At 40.9% G+C, this 22,500-nt stretch overlaps 1 protein-coding gene across 2 annotated transcripts in view; it reads right to left on the minus strand.

The window, feature by feature from the left end:
* Nucleotides 1-22,500, minus strand: part of LOC143274821 (synaptic vesicle 2-related protein-like) — a 77,748-nt gene that overhangs the window by 53,029 nt on the left and 2,219 nt on the right. The window contains exon 2 of one of the 2 annotated variants that reach the window (XM_076578753.1): nucleotides 13,838-13,929. The exons of the other annotated variant lie outside the window; for it this stretch is intronic. The gene's annotated coding sequence lies outside the window, so the exon portion shown is untranslated. The remainder of the gene's footprint in view (nucleotides 1-13,837; nucleotides 13,930-22,500) is intronic. 2 annotated transcript variants of the gene reach the window in all.

The following is a 22,500-nucleotide window of genomic DNA, read 5'->3' on the forward strand; positions in this document are numbered from 1 at the left end:
TAAGTTGAGTCCTGCTTCCTTCGCTCACGCTTCTCCTTAATGGCCAGCGTTCTCTTGTTTTCAAGCGTCTTTTTTTCGTTTTGGAGTGTGTTTTTTTGTTTGTTTGTTTTTTGTTGTTTTTTTGTTTTTTGTTTTGCTTGTTTGTTTTTCCGCCCGTGTACACAAGTTTATATTTTGACATTTCACGACATCAGTATGATTCAACATTCACATAGCAAAACATTTGGTCCATCAATGCACATCGAAAATAATCATTAACTTGTTGAGATACAAGGGTTATTTTTCAATATGATAATACTTATAATAGTAATAATAAGATGAAGAACAATAACAAATAATAAAGTACAAGAAAAAAGGAAATATTGACAGTGATACCAAATGTCACATCATGGCATGTATTCATGATGACAAAGCTGCTTCAAGGATCACCAGAGTTTTTATAAAGTGTTATTAAAGGATTAATATAATTATGTTATCAATTACCTGTGGCAGCTTACTTCTTTTATCAAAATTAATGTACAAACATGTCAAATTTTGCAGTATATTCATTTCTGATATTGTTATAAATTCATCAAACATATATCATTCATATAATCATAATATGATGACAGTTTTCATTTTACTCAATGTTCTATTACCAACACAGAGTATGGTAGACATTTTTTTTTAAAACAAAATCACAGTACTTCATTTCCATTGTGTGTACATGCTTTTCTAACTTGTATCTATACTTGAAGTCAAGCAGGAATGCTTGCAGAGTTGGTTTTATTTGATTGATTCTACTCCTATGTATAAAAAAAAATTTGCCCATAATAACATTAAATGAAAAGTATCACCCATTTTATTTTTATCATCAGTTCCAAACAATGCTAATTCAAAGTTCAATAACAGTCGTTCACAGTTTTCACATTTCTCTCTCAGTAACTTATCAAAGTCCTGCCAAAAGGTTTGCGAAACTGGACAAAACCATAAATAATGTTGCACTGTGTATTTTTCAATAAAATAAAAATTACATTTGTCATCATCAACTACACCCATGTTGTTTTGGACAATATTTGATACTAAAATTCCATAACATATTCTAAACTGAAACCATTTCAACTTTATTTCTTTGATTCTATTTATCTTTTTCAATGTTTTCTTCCAATCAATCTGAGTACCTAACCTATTTTCCCATTTCATAAAAGCTTTCATATAAAAAAAAATCGTTTTTCTCCAAGATTGTATCGTAATAAATCCGTGTTCCCTTCTTTACCCCACAAATGGTTTATAACGCCTTACTATTTTCATTGTTGTGATGATTTTCTAATACTATATTTCTTTTTCTGACGTATTCTTTGATTGATTGAATGCAACTAAGGTAATTAAGGTAATACGTTCTTATTCCCCACTTAGAAAAGTCTTCTTGCCTTAAAAACTGGCAGTTTTCATCCAGAATATCACGCACATAAAATGCATTTTTTTGCTGTCCAGTTTTTAAAGTGAAAAGGATTGCTGTCGTTACTAAATTTAGCATTGAAAAAGATGGGTTCAGCTAATAACTCTTTGCTATTATCCAGTTCAGTGTGTATGTTGAAATTGTCATCAGCCTTCATAACGTCTTTCCCAAAATTATTATAATTATCTATTAAGAACCTCTTTGAGCCATAACAGTTTAACCTAGCTATTTCCGGGCAAGTGATTTGTAATATTCTTCTCCTATTTAAATTTCCTTCATAGAGTTCCTTTACCCAGGACAGTTTCAGTGCTTGTATAAATGCGTGTATGTTTGGTAATCCAGTGCCCCCATTTTCAAGTCTGTGAACTGAGTGTATTCGTTTTATTTTGTCCGGCTTCTTGTCCCATACAAAATCAAAACACATATTCTGAAGTTTTTTTAAATTTCACTGTCTGGTGGGTTTGGTAACAACATTCACAGGTACACTAGTTTAGACAGTATGAGGGATTTTGATATAGCTACCATTCCTAGCGGTGTACACGATCGTTTAGACCAAATCTTGAATGAATTTCTAACTTCCATTAATTTGTCTTCTACGTTAAATTCTGTCGAGTGTGATAGATCATTCATAAACCAAATGCCAAGGATTTTAAATTTCTTAGGATTCCAGTTCATACTTTTTTCTGTTAAATACTTTACATTTGAATTCTTATTTCTACCTAACCATACATTAACTGTTTTTTCAACATTTAATTTTAAACCTGAAATTTCTTCAAAAGAATTTAATGTATCAAATAACTTATTGTAAGATTTTCTATCTCCGTCTAGCGTGAATGAAGTGTCATCTGCAAACTGGCTTATTTTGAAGTCTATATCTGAAATCTGTATCCCTTTAATTTCTTCATCTTCCCGAATTTTACACGCTAGTATCTCTGCACACAATACAAATAAATAGGGTGATAGTGGATCCCCTCGTCTACACCCTCTGCCCATGGGGAATCTTCGAGACCTTTTTCCGTTAGCTATCACATAGGCTTTGATATTATTATAAAAGGTATGTATCCATTGACTGATATCCTTTCCAAAACCAAACGCTTTCGGAACATTTTGAATATAATTCCAATTGAAAGAGTCAAAGGCTTTCTCAAAGTCTATGGAGACTAAAGGACCAGGAAGATTTCTATTTTCTAGGTCGTGTATCATGTCGTGCAATGTTCGTATGTTGTCTCCCTATGTACCGTCCTGCTATAAACCCTGTCTGGTCCTCGTGAATAAGTTTTGGTAATACTGTTTTCTTCCGGTTTGCAATACAGGTTGACCCGATTTCATAAGTGACATTAAGGAGAGAAATTGGTCGCCAGTTTGTTAAGTATTCCCTATGTGTATCTCCCTTCGGTAAACATATTACAAGTCCTTCTTTTTGTGTGACAGACATTTCCCCTTTAGTAAAGCCCTCATTTAGTGATCGAATTATAAAATCTCCTAGCTGTCTCCAAAAGAACTTTAAAAAAATTAACAGTCATTCCGTCAGTTCCTGGGCTTTTGTCGTTTTGCATGTTTTTAATGCTTGTTTAGCTTTTTCTTTACTTATGTTATAATATGTAAAGGATATCTTCCTGTTTCTCCATACACAAATTTGTTTGATGTATGTAATGGAACATTCAAAAACTTTTGATCGCAAAGGTGTGCACTTTTTCTTTATGATTGCTATCCTCTTCTATACCCCACACCTCTGCTGCATATGTTAAAATCGGTTCGATCTGTGCATCAAAGAGCTTCGAAAAGAAGTGAATATCTGTTGAATTTAATCTTTTCAGCGTTTTTAATATATCCATAACCCCTTTCCTTCCTTTCCTACACACATCCAATATGGCACTACTAATACTTAGCTTTGTCGTGAAAACCATCCCTAGGTATTTGTAAGAATTTGTCACCTTCAGGTCTTCATTTCCATAGAACCACTTTTCCACAGCAGCTAAATGTCCACCTTTTCTAAAAATCATTATGTTTGTCTTTTCTAGATTAACAGTTAGATCCAGTCGATCTGCCTCTCTTTGTAGCATGTTAAGTTGGTTTTGTAGACCAGTGACAGTATCTGACAGCAAAATAACATCATCAGCAAACAATAACAGGAAGATTTCTACACTCCCAGGCATCATTTGTTTTCCGTGTTTCCCACACCTTGATACATCAATTGCCAATTCATTATTATTATTTTTTTTTTAAAGAAAAGAAAACAGCAGGGGGCTGAGGAGACAGCCTTGCTTCACTCCTCTTGGACAACTGAAGTAAGCAGAATAGCTGCCTTTATCACGAACACACGCCAGAACAGAATCATAAACACTCCTTAAGGCTTTGTAAAGTTTGACTTTTACCCCATTATTTCTTATACCTGTCCATAGAGCATTTCTGTTTACAAAATCAAAGGCTTTCTTAAAGTCAATGAAAACAACATACAGTTTACAATTTTTATTCAGAAACTTTTGAACTATAGCATAAAGAGTAAGAATATGATCCACAGTGCTGTATCCTGTTCTAAAACCTGATTGTTGTTCTAGTATCTTGCCTTCTCTTTCTGCCCATTTTGAGAGTCTTCTGTTCAAGATGTTAGTATAGACCTTGCTAACGACACTGGTTAATGCTGTTCCTCGGTAATTATTGGGCTGGTCTGCGTCACCTTTCTTGTAAATTGGCACTATTATCGATTTGGCCCATTCCATTGGAAAGATACCACTATCAAAAAGTTTATTGAAATAAACAACAAGAAAGTCTGTGACAGTAGTGTTTGCATTTCTCAGCATTTCACCGATTTAAAGAGAGAGAGAGAGAGAGAGAGAGAGAGAGAGAGAGAGAGAGAGAGAGAGAGAGAGAGAGAGAGACGCAATACCTTCTGTATGTTTGAGTATTCATGCATCAATTACACACGATGCACATATCGATTTCACAGATTACACGTACCTCTTCCGACTCTCTTATTCACATTGAGTCAAACTGCATTCATTCAGAATTCAGTCTTCAGATGTCTTCTCCTTTACACTCTGCCACACCCAAACATGCTTCTTAATGATACTGAACAAGGTTGTTTTGTTTGTTTGTTGTTTTTTTCCAAATAATAAAAAATGAAAATAAAAAGAATATTTAAAAAAAAAAAACCATAAGAAAACAACAAGAAAACACACATACACACTTGAAATCCCGAAAGTAACAGCAGCCAGCTGACCAACAGTGTATATGGGGATACGGAGTGATGCCTCACAGTATCAACAGCACATATTCAACATCGCCAAAACACAAGAAGGCATAATTTAGTTATGTAAGATACCTGACTGAAACCAGCATTATGCAACAATTAATGCATGCATGTATGTATCTTTTCTGGCGCCAAATTTGAGCCTGTGAAATTAAGATTAACTTAATAACTACACACACACGCGCGCCTAAAAAAAAAAAATTAAAAAAAAAAAAATCGATTCCGAGTCTGTTATTTAAACTGTCATTCAGAATCAATTCAGTATTGCGTCCTTTCAGAATTCACAGATAGTAAAAAAAAAAATAAAAAAAAAAAAAAGAAAAAAAAAATTGATCTGTAATTAATGCTACAATACTTCAAAGCTAAACAAAAAATACATTAAAAAGGCCACATAGGCAAATAACACTGCAGAATGGGCAGGTGACGCCCCATCCCAGTATTTACATCTCACTACCTAATCGCTACAACAAAACAGCACAAATACATCACAGACTGCGGAAAAGAGAGAGAAAAAAAGTGTCAAGGCTTGCTTGAAAAAAGAAAGGGGAATGGACTGGGAAGGCAGAAAAAAGGAGACAACACTGAAGAAAGGAAAAATGCAGAAACAAAGAGAGTGACATAAAAAAGGAAATTTATCGCACAGAATTTCCAGAAGGCGGGGTTGCTATTTACTCTGAAAGACCCCCGGCATCCCCACGGGGGTCATGTTCAGGGGATGCAGTGTGAATGTAGTGGTGTTGACTTTAACCCCTCCACCACTGTTTCTTGATGGAATGAGATGAACGTGGTATCTGTCTTAAGTGCATAATCTGCTTTTTTTTTCAGTTATGTAATTTGTTTTGTTGAACTCTCTCTCTCTCTCTCCCTCTCCTCACTAGCTCCAGAGGAACGTCCATGCAAGTCAGGGACCTGCCCCTCCGAACCAGTCCTTAAGGCACGTCCTTGCAGTTGAGAGACCTGCCCCTCCACACCAGCCCCAGAGGAACGTCTTCTCAGGTGAGGGACCTGCCCCTCCACACCAGCTCCAGAGGAACGTCTTCTCGGGTGAGGGACCTGCCCCTCCACACCAGACCCAGAGGAACAACTTCTCAGGTAAAGGACCTGCCCCTTCACACCAGATCCAGAGGAACGACTTATCAGGTGAGGGACCTGCCCCTCCACACCAGATCCAGAGGAACGACTTATCAGGTGAGGGACCTGCCCCTCCACACCAGCCCCAGAGGAATGTACCAGCAGGTGAGGGACCTGCCCCTCCACACCAGATCCAGAGGAACGTCTTCTCAGGTGAGGGACCTGCCCCTTCACACCAGATCCAGAGGAACGACTTATCAGGTGAGGGACCTGCCCCTCCACACCAGATCCAGAGGAACGACTTATCAGGTGAGGGACCTGCCCCTCCACACCAGCCCCAGAGGAATGTACCAGCAGGTGAGGGACCTGCCCCTCCACACCAGATCCAGAGGAACGTCTTCTCAGGTGAGGGACCTGCCCCTTCACACCAGATCCAGAGGAACGACTTATCAGGTGAGGGACCTGCCCCTCCACACCAGATCCAGAGGAACGACTTATCAGGTGAGGGACCTGCCCCTCCACACCAGCCCCAGAGGAATGTACCAGCAGGTGAGGGACCTGCCCCTCCACACCAGCTCCAGAGGAACGTCTTCTCAGGTGAGGGACCTGCCCCTCCACACCAGATCCAGAGGAACGTCTTCTCAGGTGAGGGACCTGCCCCTTCACACCAGATCCAGAGGAACGTCTTCTCAGGTGAGGGACCTGCCCCCTCACACCAGCCCCAGAGGAATGTCCCAGCAGTTGAGGGACCTGCCCCTTCACACCAGATCCAGAGGAATGTCTTCTCAGGTGAGGGACCTGCCCCTCCACACCAGCCCCAGAGGAATGTCTTCTCAGGTGAGGGACCTGCCCCTCCACACCTGCCCCAGAGAAACGCCTTAGCAGGTCAGGGTCCTGGTACTTCAACCTTGCCCACTAGGTCCACATGCTCAGGTCACAGTCGCACCCCTTCAGCCCAGAGTCAGGGAACTGCTCCCGTGTCAGACCTCAACGCCATGGCTCCTGCATTTTCACCAAGACAGACTAGAGGGCGCCGTACGTCGTACAGACAGTCTGCTATTCAACCATGGCTGACACATGTTCCAAATAAGAATTCAGACAAACAAAGAAGGCATGCAACTAAAAAGCAGACTAAGAAAAAGACTGATGGTCATCCAGGTAATAAATAGGATAGAGGCCAAGGCCCTGTTTTTATGAATATAAAATGTTTCATTCCTTTCTTATAATATCGCTGGATTTACATCTAAAATTCAGGATACAGATTTCGTGAACTATTTAAATAAGTTTGATTTAGTATGTTTACTTGAGACATTTGTTTCAGATACAAAAACTGACGTATTCTCAGATTTCATACTGTATGTTTCACCAGCCGTTAAGTTATCCGTTACTGGTCGAAAATCGGGTGGTGTCATAGTTATGGTTCGGAAAACTATTGAAAAATACATTCAAAGAATTGAATTCGATGGTAATAACCTTATCATTTTAAAGCTGTCAAAGAATCTCTTCGGTATTAGTAACGATATGTTTCTTGTTTGCACATACTTGCCACCTGTAGGCTCACCTTTCTATGCAGGCTCTGACTTTAATGACGGGATTGAAATGCTTGAAAACTGTCTGTTACAGATAGTTGAGAAATATGGTGACGTTCCGTTCTTTATATGTGGCGATCTCAATGCCAGAACATCCAATAAGCAGCCTATTATGAGGATGCATGTTGAAAGTTATTCTGAACAATGGAAAGATAGCTCGCTTTCAGATCAAGAAATAAGAAATTCTGAAGATCAGGGAGAAAATGATTTCGGTACAAAACTCCTAGATTTAGGAGCACTTTTTGATCTAGTTTTCCTCAATGGCAACTGCACTGGTGACGACAATGGTCGATTTACATTCATTTCTAGTGCAGGAAATAGTGTAATAGACTATTTTGTTATATCACGTACGATTGCTCACTTGCCGCAGAAAATGAGCATAGGAGAGAGGATAGACTCTCAGCATATGCCAATCACTTGTCAGCTGAGGTGCACAAAAAGTACTCAGTCGATTCCAATAAGGAACAAGCCTATTGTTATAGAAAAGCTTGTGTGGGATCCTACAAAATTAGACATGTTCAAAAACGAGCTAGACAGCCTGCTGGATAATTTACTATTGGCAACAAGGTTGATTGAGACCGATATGCATGAAGCTGTGAATAGGCTTACATCAATATTAGTGCAAGCTTCCTCATGCATGGAGAGGAAAATAACGGTGCCAAATCATGCTCGCAAACAAAAATGGTATGACAAAGAATGCCGAGAAAGTAAAGCAATTACAAAACGTTCACTCAGACAATATAGAAATAGTGGTTTAAATGAAAAGATGGATGACTACCTCTTAAAGCGACATGAATATAAACACTTGTTAAAATCAAAATCCGCCATGTATAAAAGTCATATGAAAAATAAGATTATTGATAGTATCGATGACCCAAAAACATTTTGGGCTACCATTAAGTCAATATCATCAAGGAAAATTATTAATGGAAACATCTCAAAGGAAGAATGGATAAAGTACTTTGCTACAGTATTTGATGCCATAAACATTATGGATCTAAAGAAAGTAATTATCCATGATGGATGTGATCATGATGATGAATTCAATTTGCAGTTAAACGGTGATATTCTAATTGATGAAGTCTTTGATGCTATTAACCATTTAAAACATAATAAAGCTGGTGGCCCTGATACTTTAATTCCTGAGGTATTTATCTACTCTGCAAGTACTGTAGCACCATTTTTGGTACGTTTATTTAATCAAGCCTTTAGCACTGGGCAATACCCAGAGTCTTGGTCAGAAGCAATTATTCAACCAGTTTACAAGAAAGGTAAAACAGATGACCCAAATAACTATCGTGGGATTTCCCTTTTAAATGTATGTAGTAAGCTGTACAGTTATATACTTAATAAGCGTCTAGTCACTTGGATCGAGGAGAATGATAGTATAGGAGAAGAGCAAGCGGGTTTTAGGAAGGATCACTCTACAATAGATCATATTTTTACACTCTTTGCAGTCATTCAGAAATACTTAGCACAAAATAAAAAACTTTATGTTGCCTTCATCGACTTCAAGAAAGCATTCAACTTTGTATCATACAGTAAACTCTGGCCTATACTTTTGAAACATGGCTTAAGTGGGAGAATATTCTACGCAATTCAAAGCATGTACCAAACGGTAAAATTCCGAGTCAGAAGTGGGGACGGGTCGGGACTGTCAGATTTTCTTTTTTGTCAAAAAGGACTCAAACAAGGGGAAATAACTAGCCCATTACTCTTCTCCTTATTTATTAACGAACTAGCCACTGACATTGTTAGTAATGGAAAACATGGAGCTCAGCTTTACCCAGATTTTTACGAATTGTTTATACTGCTATTCGCTGACGACGTAGCTTTGATATCATTCACTCCAGTTGGATTACAGCATCAGCTGACTTTGCTAGCAAAGAATGCAGATTCCCTTAATCTCACAGTAAATCTGGAAAAATCGAATATTGTTATTTTTAGGAAGGGTGGGTACATTGCTAGTCGAGAAAGATGGTTTTACAAAGGTACGGAGATAAAAATTGTTAATGCTTACAATTACCTAGGAATTTTGCTCAGCACTCGGCTTTCATTCTCTTTCTCTCTTAACAAACATATAACTAAAGCAAAAGCTGGAATTCTTGATATATTTAGAACCATGTGGAGTATTGGTGATGTAACTCCATCGCTTGTCTTCAAATTATTTGATACACAAATTAAACCCATGCTTTTATACGGGTCAGAGGTTTGGGGCTTGCTAAACGACTCACGCATTGAAAAGGCACATTTATTTGCTTTAAAAAAACTTCTTAATGTATCTCCAAAAACGCCAAACGACATGGTATATGGTGAAACGGGCAGGAAACCACTATGGATAGATGCAAAAGTAAATGCAATTCGATATTGGCTACGTCTTACCAGAATGGAAAATAGTAGACTTCCTAAGAAATCATACAACATGCTTCTTAATATTCATGACAATGGTAAAGATTGCTGGGTCACGGATGTCCAGAGACATTTAACAATTTATGGTTTTGGGTTTGTTTGGCTTAATCAAGGGGTACAAGAGATTAACTGGTTTTTACGAGAATATAAAGAACGTATATCTGACTGCTGGTTTCAAGGGTGGAATGAAAGAATCAAGGAACGTGAAAGATATTCTGTGTACAGATTGTTCAAAACTGAATTATCTTTAGAACCTTACTTCGAAAGTATCAAAAATATTAAACTTCGAGACACATTCATTCGATTCAGGCTTGGCATATCTGACATAAAAACACATAAATTACGCTTTTCTTCTGACTATGGGGTAGATTTATCGTGTCCTTTGTGTAAATGCCGATTGGAAGATGAAACGCATTTTCTGTCGATGTGCACAGCAACCGATGATTTAAGACAGAAATATTTTACAAAAGAAAACGTGAAGAAACTTAAAATACATCCCATGGCGTTTTTGTGTGATGTGCAACATTCAAACAGCTTAGCAAAATTTATTTACCATAGCTTAAGACTGCGAAGGGACTCAGCGTAAATGATCTCACATACAAAGCTTCATTTCGAAAACCAATTCTTAGCATGCAAAATGCCATTCGATTTATGTTGCCACTGTTTAATTGATTCGTTGGTGGAAATGTATGTTAATCGATTGTGAAGATAGTTAAATTGACAAATGTTATTTGAATATTCTCTCTCTCTCTCTCTCTCTCTCTCTCTCTCTCTCTCTCCCTCCCTCCCTCTCTGTGACTACGTAATCGGGTCGATGGCCTCGGGTTACTTAGATATCAACCTCAGCAGTAGTCTACGATGATTGTGCGTATACATACCGTTAGATATTGTTTTGTCTTCCTTATGAAAAGCAATAGAATGTTGTGAAAAGTGTAGGAGGGAGGGAACGTTCGAAGGGGTGGGAGAGGGGGGGAGCGTGTTTTCCACGGTGATATGAGCATGTTGCTTAAGTCATTAAACCATTTGAATCTTGAATCTTGAATCTCTCCCTCTCCCTCTCTTGTAAGACAATAACAGGAAGTGCCTGACTGTCAACTCTCATTGATTTTTTTTTCTCTCTCTCTCCCCCGGTTATGCATTTTGAGTCTGTTCATTTATTTGGGCTTAAAAAAATTTTAGGGGTTGAAATGAGAACACCCAATGATTTAGTATATGGAGAAACTAATAGGCACCCAATCTATATTAACTCTGCTATTAGATGCATTCGTTACTGGTTAAAGTTATTATAAATGGATAATACTCGACTGCCAAGTAAATCTTACAATATGCTATATGATTTAGAGTTAAGAGGCAAAACAAATTGGGTATCGAATGTACGAATGTGTTTACGTGAACTTGGTTTTGGGTTATGTATGGGAATATCAAGGCGTAGGGGATGAAATTAGATTTGTGCAAATTCTTCGTCAATGATTGATAGACTGTAGGTGGCAGGAGTGGGAAAACCATATTCAAACGAGTGAAAGATTTGAAATGTATCGAAATTACACCTCTGATCATATAGTAAAGCGATACCTTTTCTTTGATTTTAACAGACACCTCAGACTTACATTGACCAGATTTAGATTTGGAATCTCTGAAGTAAACACACAGATATCGTTACAAAGCAACATGTCATTCTGAACAATTGTGCCCATTGTGCAAGGAATCAAGAGATGATGAAGTTCACTTTGTTTTAAAATGCCCTGTGTTGACTGACTTATGAATCCAATTTATTCCCCCAAAATATTATATAAATCCATGCTTGTTTCGGTTATGTTTATTAATGGCATCTAACGATGAAAACAACTTACGTAGTTTTTCTATGTATCTTTATAAAGCACTGAAATTAAGAGACACTCATTTCTTAGATTCACTGATAGTTTGTTGTGAATGACGTTGTATTGTTTATGTTACCAATTGCAATGGCACATGTAAAACTGTTATTACCCCCTATTCATATTCATATGGGGCTATGGCTTTAATTGAATAAACCATCTTGAATCTCTCTCTCTCTCTCTCCCTCCCTCCTTGCCTTCTTCTTTCTCTCTCCCTCTTTTGAAAGACAATAACGGAAAGTGCCAGAGTGTTTTTCTTTTCATTTTTTTTCTCCATTGTTATCTTTTTGCATCATTTTTTACTCACTTGTGTAAACAAAGTGAGTCTATGTTTTAACCCAGTGTTCGGTTGTCTGTGTGTGTGTGTGTGTGTGTGTGTCCGTGGTAAACTTTAACATTGCCATTTTCTCTGCAAATACTTTGTCAGTTGACACCAAATTTGGTATAAAAATAGGAACAATTCAGTTCTTTCCAGTCATCTTGTTTAAAACAATACTGCACCTCTGAGATGGGCATAAAAAACAAAAAAGAATCCAAATTATATGCAAACTGAATTTACTGTTATATTCATATTTATTTTATTCTCTAAACTTGGCACTTTGATCTGGTATTCTGACACAACAACAAGAGCAGTCATTTTTATCATTTTTTGTTCAAACAGGAACTTTTTTTGCTAAGTATGGAAGTTATATTTATTTTGCATGTCTTTGGTGCAGATAGTAAAAAAGGGAAATCAATTTGTAATTAATGCTAGGGGGCTTAATTTGCTTCAAACTGATCTTTCTCATCTTAAACATTACATTTTGAAATTATACTCAATACATGAAAAGCTTGTGTGTTTTACTCTCAGTGTACAGGGCTTTCACTATGTTCATTCGCCCAAGTGGTCTTTTTCGGAAAATACGAAAATCAATACGACGAGTGGACTTTATAGATGTATTGCCGGGCCCTGAAGGTCATGGGCAAAAATGAATTGCGTACACATATTTATACATATTCAAAGCGCGTGCTCATATTCTTCGCGAACGCGAACGACGCCATTTTGTTTCAAGTTGTTGACCTGCCCGTTCAATCCTATATTCAATTGACAATATACGTTAACATGTAATGGAATGTTGGAGAAGGAGACCATTAAATATCTGTTCAGAGAAGATTTGTGAACGCCTTACTGGATTATGCCCCAAACTGCCATAAAAATATCCACAGAATCAGTCGGAATTCACAGTTAAAAGTAATAAACTATGAGAGTTAATACCCTTGATGAAACGTAAAAATCTCCAGTCTGGACTTTTCTCAAAATGAAGTCCTTTTCACTTCATATGACGTTTAGAAGTACTTGTACTTGGCTCTACATGTTAATACTTTAACAAAATACTTAATTTTCATATCAACTTTAAAACTATAAAACTAGAATGAACATAAAAGAGAAATTGAATCGACCGTGTCGTACATTCCCGGCGGGTGTAACTAGACTTTTACATCTGTCTAGATCCAGAGAAAACGGGTAAATGTTGCAGTGTGATTGCGGCGATAGCCACGTCTCCTTTACCGCGGACTTAAAAAGAATTTTTCATTGCCCTTGAAGATTTTTTGAATACCCAAGATACACCAGAATAATATGATTTAAACAGCCTTCTCACTGCGAATGCCGCAATCGATTTATCGCCCTTTAAAAAAAACATGTTTAAATAATATATTTTTGAACGTCAGTCAAGGAGCCACGATAGTGTAATGGGTAAGACAGTTTCTTCTTATCCGAACACGCGGGGTTCGAATCTGCCGTTAGGACTTTTTTTTTCTTTTTTCTTTTTCTTTTAACCCGAAGCTTTATAATAACAAATACAGAACACATTTTAACCATTAGATTTGTGTGTGTGTGTGTGTGTGTATCTCAAGTGAGTCTTGAAGGCCTTGCCTCCCTTGTTATTCTTTGTACCATTATGACACTAGAGCTTTATAGCTAATGACATGAACCATTTCAGTGTTCAGTGTTTTCACACACACACACACACACACACACACACACACACACACACACACACACACACAACACACAAACACACACACACACATGCTTAATATGCTCATGTTTATGTTTCATTGTGTCTTATAAACGTTAAGTTTTTATGACAATAAAAAATATTCTATTTTATTCTATTCACACACACACACACACACACACACACACACACACACACACTATTACCTGTACGGACCCAAGCCAGCTGTGTTGTGTGTGGACAGGACACAGGTCTGAGGTCCAATGAAGCAGTGCGATGACACTTCAACACATCCCGTCTGGTGGAGAATGAAATTGTGTGCGCGCGCGCGCACACACACACACACACACACACACACACACACACACACACACAATTTGGATCACACAGCACACGTGACGGACGAGCAATGGGATATTGCGCCGTGTGTGTGTGTGTGTGTGTGTGTGTGTGTAGCCACACTGAGTGGTGATGAAATTGAACACACAGCTCCGTGTTTCCGTGGCGTGAGGGAGTGAGAGAGATAAGTGATTGTTGCCCCAGGCATGGAGTCACATGCGCAGATATTAAAAAAAACAACAACAACGTATGATGAATAATGCACAAATCGTTTGATATAAACCGCTCTTCTCAATGTGTACACTCACACCACACACACACACACACACACACACACCACACACACACACACACACACACAGTGAATTAGGTTGAACTGATCATGGCCCAGTTCATCTGTTGAGCAAAAAATGTCTGATGTCCAAAAGAATCAAACAAAACAAACAAAAGAAATTAAAACATGCTTCAATGCCTCATGTGTCGCTGGCAGCTATTTGCCACGAGGTCTGTCCCTCCTCTAAGAGACAGACAGAGACAGAGACAGACAGACAGACAGACAGTAACAGAGAGATCCTATCATTATGATTTATGCGAAGCTGGCATATTATGTAAATGGCAAGCGTATATTACTGACGTAGACATGGAATACATATTGGTTCCGGTTTCAATTGTACGGATACGAAAATGCACACAGGTTATCCAAACTAGTGTGCGAATTACCGTATGTTTTTGTACTGTACAAAAAGAAATGTTCAAAATATCTGCCTTGCGTAGAAAATAAAGCGAAAAGGACTCCAAGTGAAAAAGAAATAAACAGGTTTTCGCAGCTGAAGCAGAACGCGCTTCACTTGGTGACTTGACGCTCATTTGCCATTCGTCGCAGTCATGAAGTTGGTTAATCAAGTCAAAGTAACCAAGGATAGGCGCATATGACCACCCATCTTATTATCATATCTACCTCAAATTGTGATGAGAATTCTCCTGGGGGCACTAAGTTGCTAACACATTGTTGGGAATTTGCAGGGAATTTTTATGTGACTTACAACAGGAAAATGCCGAACTGAAAAATAATGGCTTCCACAAATACAGACAAGTTATACAAAGGAAAGTTTGAATTTGTATTTTGCATTTGTATTTCTTTTTATATCACAGCAGATTTCTCTGTATGAAATTCGGGCTGCTCTCCCCAGGGAGACCGCGTCGCTATACTAGAACGCCGCCCCCCTTTTTTTCTTTTCTTTTTTTTTTTCCTGCGTGCAGTTTTATTTCTTTTTCCTATCGAAGTGGATTTTTCTACAGAATTTTGCCAGGAACAACCCTTTTGTTGTCGTGGATTCTTTTACGTGCGCTATGTGCATGCTGCACACGGGACCTCGGTTTATCGTCTCATCCGAATGACTAGCGTCCAGACTACCACTCAAGGTCTAGTGGAGGGAGCTAAAATATCGGCGGCTGAACCGTGATTCGAACCAGCGCGCTCAGATTCTCTTGCTTCCTAGGCGGACGCGTTACCTCTAGGTGATCACTCCGCAAATCAGCGAAGCTTTACTGGCATCAGATTCACTTGCGGACAGATCCAGTTTCAGTTTCAAGGTTGTGTCAAAGCGTGTAGATTGATTCCTTCACGCAACACCACGTCATCTACAAAAGGTAGAGCCTGACTAATGCGTGGTTCCATCGGGCTGGTCTGGCCTTCATAGCCTGTCCTCTAGGCTTGTATAAAACTTTCTTTTTCACGAAAACGAAATAAGCAGACAAATTACAGATATAAATGATTAGACATTAGATCATAATGAAATGAAAGACAAGTAGGAGGCTGGTATTTGAAATAAAATGAGAATAAATATGGGCCAAGTTCAGCGAACTAGTGTGCAACGTACACACGCGTGCATACGAACACAAGCGTGCAAAGGCACACACACACACACACAGAGAGAGAGAGAGAGAGAGAGAGAGAGAGAGATACATACATACATACATACATACATACATACATACATACGACAATATGCAGTTTGAACAGATCCAACGAAAACAATATTCAACGTGAAACAGTCAGCATATAACTGCTCCGTGTTCAGCAAATAATTCGAGAAGAATAAAAATGAAAACAAGGAAAGCCATACAAATCGACTGCCCACGACACCATTCTGCACATCAAAGTAGCCACCCACAGGAAGGCAGAGACAGAAGAAGGATTCATGAGAGATGTGCCTCAAATAAACCATTCTGTGCAGCCTTCAGATCGGTGTTATGTGCTTGATAGTAGAGTTCGACACAACCCACAACAAACTGCTTGTTCATAAACTTTGCATTGAAGGATCGGGTCCCTAAAAAAAGGTTTTGGTGTCAAATCCTATCATCTCTTTTTGTTCTTAATTCTGATTTTACAAACCCCTGAACCATGTTACCAAGTCATAACACAACCCAAATCACGAAATGTTTCAGCAATACGAGCAATTACTATCATCCACTAATAAACTTCTGCAAAATTCGGTGTTTGGTTTGATAGTCAGGTCAGGTCATTATGATAGTCAGGTCAGGTATGAAGTCAGGTCAGGTCATTAGATCTGCTACTGGTAACCTGTAATCCAGTACAACCTGTTCAGGGTCGGGTTGGGTTGCCGGCGACTAAACTGGCACTCCCATCGATCCCTTCCGGGATCCATAAAAGGGCGTCGGCTCAGGAGAGCCACCGACGGCCATCTAGCTCCACCGTGCTGTGTGCATGCCACACGCAGTTGGCCCCCGGGGTGTGTCTACCCATGCATGCGAAGTCTGGATCCGGCAGAATCTGCGGAAGATACCTTTCGGTTCAACGGAGAGAAAGGCGGTTACAGCAAAGCACTGTGGAGTGCAGAGAGCAAGATGAGACACCAAAAGGATATCTTGGTCATCCACTGCATCCGTGCTCATCCTCCAGTCGTCTCGACTTAGTCTTGCCACTGGAAATTGGTGAACCCGGACAAGAGAGTGAGGTCGATGTTGCGCAACTCCTCTTCACTTTAACTAAACAAACTCATCGCGCAAGTCATCAGTCATCCTTAATGGCCTTTCATCCTTCATCCTTTCATCACCCCCAAGTCCTGTGGCGACAGGCGAGCGACGAAACGACAGGTGTGGGTACACTGCCAGTTGCAGCCGCAGACCTGCACACAGGCGGCTCAGGCCATAGGGTCGTTCTTCATCGACAGGAGCAGCGATGGAGTTCGGCAGCCGTCTGAGCAGCCCTCTTTAGGAATGCACTGCTCACCTCCCTGGCATGAGGAAGGGGCTAGAAAAGGCGCCATATCACCCTGGCGGGGACCCTACATCAGCGGTCGAAACAAGAAAGAAAAGAAAAAAACAAGGATCGTTCCTCTCACCATTGGTGCTTGGAACATAAGGACTCTCCTGGACAGAGATGACACGGACAGACCCCAAAGGAGAACGGCACTAGTTGCATCCGAACTCACAAGATACAACATTGACATCGCAGCCTTGAGTGAGACTCGGCTTGCAGGTGAAGGCGAGCTCAATGAACGGGGATCTGGTTACACCTTCTTCTGGAGTGGACGAGGAAGCGAAGAGCGACGTGAGGCTGGCGTTGGCTTTGCAGTAAAAACAGCACTTGTCAACAAGCTAGCTGGAATCCCAAAGGGAGTCAACGATAGGCTTATGACCATGAAACTCCCACCGGCATCTGGCCAGAAGCACCTCACCATTGTCAGTGCCTACGCCCCAACCATGACCAACCCGGATGAAGTGAAGGCGAAGTTCTACGAGGACCTTCACTCTGTCATTGCTGCTATCCCGAAAGCAGACAAGCTCGTCATTCTTGGGGACTTCAATGCTAGAGTTGGCTCTGACTACATCTCCTGGGATGGAGTGATTGGAAAGCACGGCGTGGGCCACTGCAACCCAAATGGATTGCTTTTGCTTCAGACCTGTGCAGAGCACGAACTGCTGATAATCAACAGTTTTCTGCCTCCCTACCCGTAACAGGACGTCATGGATGCACCCTCGCTCAAAGCATTGGCATCTCATCGATTACGTCATCGTCAGGAAAAGGGATAGGCAAGATGTATGTGTGACAAAGACCATGTGCGGCGCCGAGTGCTGGACAGACCATCGCCTTGTAGTCTCAAAGCTGAATATTCAAATCCAACCCAAGAGACGCCCCCCAAGGCCAGAAGGCTCCAAAACGGCTCAACATCAATCACTAAGCTGAAAAACATCACCATCAAACAGACCTTTGTGGAGCTGCTGGAAGATCGTCTGGAATCCGCCTCTCTGGACAACCAGAATGTGGAGTCTGACTGGAGGACCCTGCGCGAGCTGATCTATAGTACAGCTTCAGAGACCCTGGGACCCATGACCAGAAAGCACAAAGACTGGTTTGATGAAAACTGTGATGAAATCAAGCAGCTTCTGGATGAGAAACGCCGTCTGCATCAAGCCTACCTGAGCAACTCAAAGTCCACATCAAAAAAGGATGCGTACAATGCCATCCGCAGGACTGTTCAGCAAACGTTACGTCAGATGCAGGATAAGTTGCTGAGTGACAAAGCAGATGAGATCCAGGGATATGCTGATAGGCACGATATGAAGAGGTTCTATGATGCCTTAAAAGAAGTCTACGGCCCCACATCCTCAGGATCATCCCCCCTCCTCAGTGCAGATGGGAATACCTTGATCACCGAGAAAGAGAAAATTCTCGAACGCTGGGCTGAGCACTTCAACAGTGTCTTAAATCGCCCTTCCTCCATAAATGATGAAGCCATTGACCGTCTCCCACAAGTCCCCATCAACGAAGCACTGGACGATCCGCCAACACTTCTTGAGACCCAGAAAGCAATCCGTCTACTATCCAGTGGCAAAGCACCTGGCTCAGACTCCATACCAGCAGAGGTCTACAAGGATGGAGGCACTGTGCTGACTGAGAAGCTCCATCAGCTGTACTCACTCATGTGGAAAGAAGAGACGATCCCCCAGGATTTCAAAGATGCATCTATCATTCACTTGTATAAGCGAAAGGGGAACCGTCAAGCCTGTGATAACCATCGGGGCATTTCCTTGCTCTCCATCGCAGGCAAGATACTTGCCAGGATCCTACTAAACCGCCTCACAGCACACCTTGACCTAGGTCATTTGCCTGAGAGCCAATGTGGATTCCGGAAAGTGCGCGGAACCACCGACATGGTGTTTGCTGCAAGGCAGCTGCAAGAGAAATGTCAGGAGCAAAATGCTGATCTGTTCTCCACCTATGTCGACCTCACTAAGGCCTTCGACACCGTGAGTAGAGAGGGACTGTGGAAGATCATGGCCAAGTACGGATGCCCTCGGAAATTTATTTCCTTGGTCAGCCAATTCCATGAAGGCATGCAGGCTCGAATCCAGGACAATGGCGAAACATCTGCTCCTTTTCCTGTCACAAATGGTGTCAAGCAAGGCTGCGTCCTGGCTCCAACACTGTTCAGCCTCATGTTCTCTGCAATGCTTACTGATGCCTTCAGAGATAGCGATGTTGGAATCGGCCTAAAGTACCGAACAGATGGCAAGCTGTTTAACCTCAGAAGGCTTCAAGCAAAAACGAAGCTTATGACAGACATCATCAGAGACTTTTTGTTTGCTGATGATTGTGCCCTCAACGCTGGATCTGAAGCTGACATGCAACTCAGCGTCACAAGTTTGCCACTGCCAGCAGGAACTTCGGCCTTACCATCAGCACGAGGAAAACTGAAGTTCTCCATCAGCCAGCCCCAGGGAAACCCCACGTTGAGCCCAACATCACAGTCAACGGTCAGAGACTCAGTGCGGTGGAGCGGTTCACATACCTAGGCAGCACACTGTCACAAAATGCGACCATCGACGATGAAGTGAACGTCAGGATTGCAAGAGCAAGCGCAACCTTTGGTAGAGTCTATGCAAATGTCTGGAACAGAAGAGGCATTGGTGTTGAGTCCAAGCTAAAGGTCTACAGAGCAGTAGTTCTCCCCACACTACTGTACGCCTGTGAAACTTGGACAGTGTACCAACGACACGCCAAGAAGCTGAACCACTTCCACACAACATGCCTCAGGAAGCTACTGAACATCAAGTGGCAAGACAGGACCCCAGACACGGAGGTGCTTGCAAAAGCCATCCTTCCCAGCATGTTCACCATCCTGATGCAGTCCCAGCTTCGTTGGGCTGGACACGTGGCGCACATGCCAGATCATCGGCTGCCCAAAAGGCTCTTCTATGGCGAGGGAAGAGATCAAACGCAGGTCAGAAGAAGCGCTTCAGAGATACTCTGAAAGTCTCTCTGAAAGCGTTTGATATCAACCCTGACTCCTGGGAGGAATCTGCAGCGGACCGTGACAAATGGCGCGCTGCTGTGCACAAAGGCGCCAAGTTGTGCGAGGCCAACAGGACTGCTGCAGCTGTTCAGAAGAGGCAGGCCAGAAAGTCACGGGCAAACAAGCTCCCTGACAATGATATGCCTGTCTTTGTCTGTCCCAACTGTCAACGAACATCTCGTGCGCAGATTGGACTATTCATGGACTATTCAGCCATCTGCGCATTCACAGATAGATTCATGAGCACCCCCCCACCACCCTCCCCCCCATCCCCCAGCTGGATGACAACGATGGTCATTATCGATCTCGATGGACACACACCACCATTATCACAAAACACGGCCTGTGAATGAAGTTAGAGTAAAGGTTAAAGGTTATCGTCCCGAAAGAGTTTTACGGCCGAAAGGGCAGTCATTTCATATCCAGTGTTTCTGGGGCTACTCTGTCTTTTCCACATTCTGTTCTCTCTTTCTCTTCCTCTTCATCCCCCCCCCCCCCCCAAAAAAAAAAAAAAATAAATAAATAAAAAAACCCTACACCTCAGTTGAATTATTCTTCCCCTGCCATTGATTTTCAGAAATGATTTCAAAGTATAAAAAATCATGATGATAGAAATAAGAATAATAAAAACAGTAATAATAATAATAATGATAATAGTGATATCATTTATTTTCAGTCTAATATCATCACCTTAGATGAACAGACTGTAAATAAATAAACGAAACAAAAATAAAATGTTTCTGGGGCTCAGAAGAGAAGCCGAGACACAGTCCTGTCCAGAGTTAATTAATTGAGGAGGGATTTCCTTTCAGTCCCCCCACTGTCACTGAAAGTAAGAAGTGACGTTCACAACACGGTCTGTCTGTCTGGTCTTCTCACTGCATTGCATGAAGGCAGAATCATATCTGAAGTGCTCTAAGAAACGTGTGGAAATCCGTGTGTGTGGGTGTGGGTGTGGGTGTGTGTGTGTGGCCATTGAAATGAAAAACGAAAAAGAAAAAAAAAAGACACACATTAGAAGTGCATGTGCAATATACAAACCATACAATGACACAGTGCAATACATCAAACACCAGGAAGTCAGCTGCAAACCGGCCATGGCTGACACATGCGTGAAAAAAAAAGTATATGTACGCTTATTCCACTTCCCTCATTGAACAAATCATCGTTGGTTCGTGCTTTTCAGCGTAACTCACTTATGCTCTGTTACTGACCGCTCACAGAACCTTCAAAGATGGTCTGCTTTCTTTCAAACAGAACTGTACTCCTACCATCCAAATCCAACTTTACGGACAGAGAAAATCATAGGCTCTTGATTTCCTTGCCTTATGATATTAAACGTATTTGCAACGTCTCTTTACTTCGTGTGGAAGTTCGTTTTTCTCCGTCTGTAAAAGAATGATACAAATAGATAAAGAAAAATAAATAAATACATAAAGTTCTTTACCTTCACAGGACAGTTTTATAGGTGAAACGGGTTTTTTTATTTCTTGAATCAGGTTGTATATAAAGAAAAAAATTAACTGAATGTACAATCAGGGAAAAGATGTCTGTATACTGATTATAAAACGAATCTGGTGGAGAGGGTGTGGGGGGTGGGGGGTGAATGATATGGCTGATGTAAAGTATATACTTGCGAGTTAATGAGTTGGACGTCACTGGTAACTGTGATAAGCTTAATGAATGTATTGTACTGATGACGATATGAACAGATCAAAACGGGGAAAGACTCCACTTTGAGGTGGAAATAGCAATTACATGTCATCGGCATGGCAATAGCACTCGGCGTGTGTGTGTGTGTGTGTGTGTGTGTGTGTGTGTGTGTGTGTGTGTGTGTGTGTGTGTGTGTTTGTGTGTGTGTGTACGCTTACGCGCGGGCGTGTGTGTGTGTGTGTGTGTGTGTGTGTGTGTGTGTGTGTGTGTGTGAAAAGAAAAAGAGAGAGACAAATGTATGCGACTGTTCACCACCTTGTACTTGTGAAATGAATAAAAACAAGTTAAAAGAAAACCATAGAGCGAGAGAGAGAGACAAAGAGACAGAGAAAGAAAGGAGAGACAGACAGAGAGACAGAGAGGTATTTTCAGCGTGTATCCGCACAGCACCGTGTGTTTAATGAAGGTTAAGGTTGAGGGATGTAATCGCTCAGCTGACAAGGTAGAGAATTTCCATATCACTCCGTGACTCCGCAACTATCCCGCGTGGGTATCAG

The sequence above is a fragment of the Babylonia areolata genome, chromosome 29, assembly GCF_041734735.1.
Source record: "Babylonia areolata isolate BAREFJ2019XMU chromosome 29, ASM4173473v1, whole genome shotgun sequence".
NCBI lineage: Eukaryota > Metazoa > Mollusca > Gastropoda > Neogastropoda > Buccinidae > Babylonia > Babylonia areolata.